The sequence below is a fragment of the Calypte anna genome, chromosome 18, assembly GCF_003957555.1.
Source record: "Calypte anna isolate BGI_N300 chromosome 18, bCalAnn1_v1.p, whole genome shotgun sequence".
In the NCBI taxonomy this organism is placed as follows: Eukaryota; Metazoa; Chordata; class Aves; order Apodiformes; family Trochilidae; genus Calypte; species Calypte anna.
The window spans coordinates 4,248,738-4,254,737 of NC_044263.1; the positions used below are offsets into that span (position 1 = coordinate 4,248,738).

Sequence of the window (6,000 nt, forward strand, 5' to 3'; positions counted from 1 at the left end):
GGCAGGGCTGGTGCTTTCAGACAGCTCTGATGTGAAACCAGATGCTCCCCCTCAGGCTCTGACTGCCAAGGAAATGCATCTCAAGCTCAGTCTCTGCTTCCCAGCCACACTTTGCCACTTCTCTTGGCTGCTGCCTTCTCCAGCAAGACACATCCCTGCCAGGAGACCTATGCCCTTGGATGTGATAAGGACTCTTACAGCCTTTTCACTTATGAAACACCTTCAACAGTGAATGTTCATCTGCCCAGCAGGCTTGACTGAGGCCTGAAGCCCTTTGCTAAAGCTGGCGTGGAAGCTGAGCAGCTTCCTGGACACTAACAGCTCTTTGGAGACTTCCTCACCAACGTCACCTTTCATTCTTTCTAAGGAAAGAAACGAGTTTTCCGGAAGCATCAGCTTTTTAGATTTAGCATCTCTTTCCATTCCTGGAGTCAGCTTTGGGAAAACAAAACAAAAAACAATCAGAGGGAAAAAAAAAAAAAAATAGACTTTGGAAAAGAGCTGCCAGATTTGCTTGAGCAAAGAGCCCAAAGTGCTGAGACAAAACTGGGCAAAGCTCCGTGTCCCCAGGGTGAGCAGAGGAGAGGAATGGGCAGGGAGGCTCTGGTAAGGTGCGATAATCCCTGTCTCCTCCACTGAGCTCCATCCCCTGCTCTCTGTCTTCACCCAGCCCCTGAGGTCCGGTTGCAGCCACACAGCCCCTGGTGGCATAACCCTTGCTCTCTGTGTCACCAGCTGGGAGAAAGCAGCCTTGTGGTGACAGCAAATCCTTTACCCCTCAACAAGGAAATATATGGGGGGGAAATTTTCAGGGTGTGTTCACCATCTTGTGAGCTGAAGCAAGCAGCTCCTACTGGGCAGTAGTGAGCTGTGTTTGGGCAGGAGCTCAGGAGCTGCCTGAGCTGGTGCCACAGTGCCCCATGGCATTGCCTACAGACCAGACCATCAGGGACCACCACAGGTGAACCTTTACCCAGAAGCCTCAGTGGTGAATCCAGAGCTATTTAAAACTCAGGTCTTTCCTTCCCAGGCAATGTGACAATGTCTCAGTGCAGGGACAAAGAGCTGTTCCCCTCCATAGTGAAGGAGCTTTCCACCCAATGGCTGCTGGAAGCTGCACCCAGGTGGCCACATTTGCCAGGGGAGGTCAGGAAGGGCACAGAGCACTTGTTGGTGAGCTTGGGGGTTTACAGGAGGAGGGTGACCAGAGCCAAAGTGATTCCAGCATGATGTGCATGGCACCTGCCCCATTATCAGCAGATGACCAGGATAGTGGTGGGCTCTTGGCCTTGCTCTGTCAGTGGGGAATGAACAATGGGTCTTCTGCTGACAGAGGTAACATGGAGCACAAAAAAGAAGCAGATTAGAATCACAGAATCACAGCATGTCAGGGACTGAGGGACCTCTGGAGAGATTCCCTGGTTCAACCAGGGGATGCACAGGATGGTGTCCAGGTGGGTTTCGACTGTCTCCAGAGGAGACTCCACCATTTCTCTGGGCAGCCTGTCCCAGTGCTCTGATGCCCTCAAACTAAAAAATGTGCTCCTCATGTTCAGATAGAACTCCCTGTGAATCTCTTTGTGCCCACTGCCACTTGCCTCATTGCTGGGCCCCACTGAGAAGAGCCTGGCCCCATCCTCCTGACAACCATCCTGTAGATACTGATAAGACCTGAGAAGGTCCCTCTTCAGTCTTCTCTTCCCCAGGATGCTCTACTCCAGGTCTCTCAGCCCTTCCTCTGAAGAGAGATGTCCCAGTATTCTCACCACCCTCGCAGCCCTTTGCTGGGCTCTCTCCAGTAGTTCCAGTGTACAAGGTTTCACCAGAAGGACAAGGTCAGTCATGAGATTAAGTTACAGACAACAACAGAAGCTGCTGCTTTCAGTAGGACCATAAACACCCACCAGGAACTCCAACCCGGGCTGAAGAATCACACAAGAGACTCAGAAGCAAAACCCATCTCTGCACAGATTGCTCACAGCAGCAGCTCCCTTGGAGAGCTCCTGCCCAAACCACATTTGATGGACAGTGCTGTCTCCAAGGCATGTCACACCTCGAAATAAAAAGACATGACTCAATCAACACAGCATCTGCCTTCAGAGCAGCCATTAACACCAGCAAAGCTCACAAAAGCAAGACAGCAACTGAGGAAGAAGCTCCTGAAAGCACCCTACATCTGGATAGCGAATGTGGTCAGCATTTGGAAGGCTGAACATAACCAAATGAAAGTCTTCTTGGGTCAGCTCTTTTCCAGACACCTGGAGCACTGGAGGTCTCATTTCTTGTCCAAACCAGAGCTGGGAAGCCACACCCGGGATTACTGCTGCTGCCCAAAGCCACAGCCCACTGCAGACCCATAGGAAGGTGACAGATAAAAGGTGGATGTGGCCCTGGCACAGCAGCAGCCGTGCCCACCCCCTGCATCAGAAAGTGCTGGGGAGGTGGGAACTGAGTCCCAGTGAGATGGCACAAAGGGCAACCCCTGCCAGAGGGGCCACAGAGAGGTTCACACCAAGGACCCTGTCACCAGCAGAGCGAGACCACGTCTAGCATAAGCAGGATGGCTCTGAGATAGCATTCACAGGACTCCTGAAGGGAAACCAACCTGCACACCAAAGAGAAAATGGAACCTGCTCCAATGGGGATGTGGAAATTGGTGCTTGGCAATAGGGAACAGTGGCAGCTGCCTCCCCCCCAGCCCTGCCATGAAGCACAGATTATTTCATTTTCATAACAAAAATAAAAGCAATGTTTCTGTCATAAAACAACCTGAACATATTGCCCTATTAAGATCCAGGGAACTCCAATTAAACCGTTGCTAACTGCAATGTGCCATCTCACCCAGCACCAAGAAGTGTTCTCCTCCATCTGATTTGGCTCCAGCCATTCAGGAATAATGACTCTTTCAGAAAAATGGACAGAAAACAGACAGTGAAGCCTCATAGCCCTCATAGCCTCTTTTGGAAACTGGACTAAAAGACCCCAAATCCTTTTTGGAGTACCTAGTTTGGGGTAGATTTGAACAGATCCATGTGACAGAGCAGAGGCTGGCTGTACATTTCACTAGACTGAGCCATGCTTTCTCCCACAGGTAGGACATACCTTTAAATTCAGCAGGACCCTAAGCTGTAAAGGTTGACTTAATGTCTCATGGGTTTGGGCCAACCACAGAGAAACTAAGAAACTGGTTGAGAAAGTTTTGGGAGCCATGTAGTCACCCCACAGCCAATGTACCAAACAAGTCCACACCAAAAAAGTTTGTGTAATACTCAGAGGTAATAAATCCCTGAGGCCCACAGGAATTTGTTTCTGTGTTTGGGCTTAGGCAGGAGGCAGAAAATAAAAATGCTGCTAAGTTGCACAGATGCTCTGCAAGCTCCTATGGGTGGGCAAGAGCATCCCAGGGAGGTGAGCAGCCATGGCGTGATGGCTTGGGCTGGGTGCGTCTGATGCAGCGGAGGGAAAGACTCAGCAGGGAGGAGGTGGACTAAAACCTGCCTGTTGCACAGAGCTGGCTCAGCTACAATGTTTTTTTTGCAGCTCGGTCCCCAAGCACTCCCCTTTCTGTTTCCTTTCTGGCTGGGGCTGCCACGCTCTCCCTCATATCGCCACTTCCATCGCTGATTATTGTCTGGTCCCTGCGGTGCCACTCAGGGGCCCCAGGGGACAGATGAAGCCCAAGGAGGGGAGGGGAAGCTGGGCAACCACCTGGCTGCACAAACAGAGCATGCACCCCCCCCAGACACCCCCATACAAAGCTGGAGCTTGGCCTCCCCCCGGGGCTGGATACCTGAGCATCGCTGTGCTACAGGGCGACAAGCTGGAAGAGGGGAGCTCAGTGGTGCCAGGGCAAGAGGGGGTTGATGGTAGGAGATAGATCTGGGCAGGAGACTTTGTTCCTTGCAACTGGGAGTTGTTTCACATGGAGCTAAATGAATGAGCCAACGTGCAAATGTGCTGAAGCAGCCCTGAGCCCTGCTGTGATTCACTCGTCCCATTGGGGGATGAGCAGGGGCCGAGGGTCCGGGGCAGCCAGGGGCCTTAAGCAAGCATCACAGCAGTGACAACATCCACATCCAAAGCCAAAGAGGCTCCTCCCTGGGACAGGCTCCAGGGCAAACTCTGGGTTTCCCTACCAGCATCCCGCTGGCACAAACGTTCCCTCTCTGCAGAGAAGCTGCACGCTCTCCTCCGGCACCATCGCTGCCCCCTCCCCTAAGCCACCTTGCAAAAGGAAATCAAACCCATCCTGGCTTTCCAAAGTGTTTGATCCACAAGGATGCAGCATATACTGTAAGTCATAGAGCACCCCCCCACTAAAACACAGCACTGGGACCAGCAGAGCAGCAGGTCCTCCTCAAAGGAACAGAGAGAAAACAAGATAGAGGATGAGCACCACGTTTCCCCATGCACAGACCCCAGAGCTGTGCACCCACCAGGATTTTACCTGCTTCATATGTGCACCCAAGGTCCTGTGCAGAGCCGAGGGGCTGAACAGGGTCCCAGAGGAGCCATCACTGGGTCCACTCTGCTCAGCAAGGAGGTTGGGTTGTGCTGGGAGAGCTCCGGGGCGGCTGCCGGGATCTGGAGCACACTTCAAAGTCTGCAAAGTGAAAAGGGAAGCGCCAGAGTTATTTCAAGACAACTTCCTCTTTCATCTAGAGAAGTCCCTGAAGGAGAAAGCTGTCCCCGGGTGGGTTCTGCTGGCCTGGGAGGTGCAGGAGCTGCTGGTGGAAAGAGGGTTCAGCTGTGTCCTACCGCTAATCCCCAAACTTCTAATCCCCAAAACCAGCCGTGCCGGTCAGGCTGCTCCGGGACGAGAGCCCTGGCACAGCCTCCACCCTGCCACCAACCACCCTGCCACCAACCACCCCTTGGCCAACTCCTCCAGTGCTGCTGCCACCTCCCAGCCCGACACTGAGCTCCCGAAGCTGCACCCCAGCACCACCAAATAAACAGTGTTGCTATGAGAGACAAGGAGGAGTCTGTCCAAGGAGACACTTTTCCAGTTCCCTGTTCCAAGCGCGGTGTTTTGTGCCTCTGCCAGAGCCTCCTGCCCAGTGCATCTCACACACATCTGCTTCTGCTCCCTGCCAACCCCTGCCTGCTGCCAGCACGGGGGTGCAGCCTGGGCGGGGGATGCCCAATCTCCTGCTGGAATGCATCCATGGGAAAGTTTGACACTGAGCTGGTGGAGATGTTGGCTGCCACTGGTAGGCGTGGGCCTGGTTCTGCTCAGCAAGGCATCACGTTGTCACCACTTGTGACTCAATGTCCTGGGATGATCCCAGGTGAGGCTGCTCAGGTCCATCCTGACATCCAGGGAGGGCTCAGACCCCTTTGCACATTGGCATTAAACCTAGGCTGGTAGATGGAGGGATCATAGAATCATAGAATTGGCTGGGTTGGAAGGGACCTCAGAGATCATCGAGTCCAACCCTTGATCCACTACTGCTGCAGTTCCCAGCCCATGGCACTCAGTGTCACATCCAGGCTCTTTTTAAATATCCCCAGGGATGGAGAATCCACTACTTCCCTGGGCAGCCCATTCCAATGTCTGATCACCCTCTCCCTAAAGAAATTCTTTCTAATATCCAACCTAAACCTCCCCTGGCACAACTTGAGACCCTGCCCTCTTGTCTTGCTGAGAGTTGCCTGGGAAAAGAGACCAACCCCCCCCTGGCTCCAACCTCCTTTCAGGGAGTTGTAGAGAGTGATGAGGTTTCCCCTGAGCCTCCTCTTCTCCAGCCTGAACACCCCCAGCTCCCTCAGCCTCTCCTCATAGGATCTGTGCTAGAGTCCTTTCACCAGCCTAGCTGCCCTCCTTTGGACCTGCTTCAGGACCTCAATATCCTTCCTAAACTGAGGAGCACAGAACTGGACACAGTACTCGAGGATGTGTGGACCCAACCCAAATCAGGAGATAAATGTTCATCCCTATAGGGTGTGGGTGTGGGTGCTCAACCCCTCCAGCTGGCTTCTGCCACCACTGACACTGTC

General features: G+C 53.2%; 1 protein-coding gene across 1 annotated transcript in view; it reads right to left on the bottom strand.

The window, feature by feature from the left end:
- PIK3R6 (phosphoinositide-3-kinase regulatory subunit 6) overlaps positions 1-4,507 on the bottom strand; it is a 35,116-nt gene extending 30,609 nt beyond the window's left edge. The window contains exon 1 of the mRNA XM_030461943.1: positions 4,448-4,507. The gene's annotated coding sequence lies outside the window, so the exon portion shown is untranslated. The remainder of the gene's footprint in view (positions 1-4,447) is intronic.
- Positions 4,508-6,000: the final 1,493 nt, after the last annotated feature.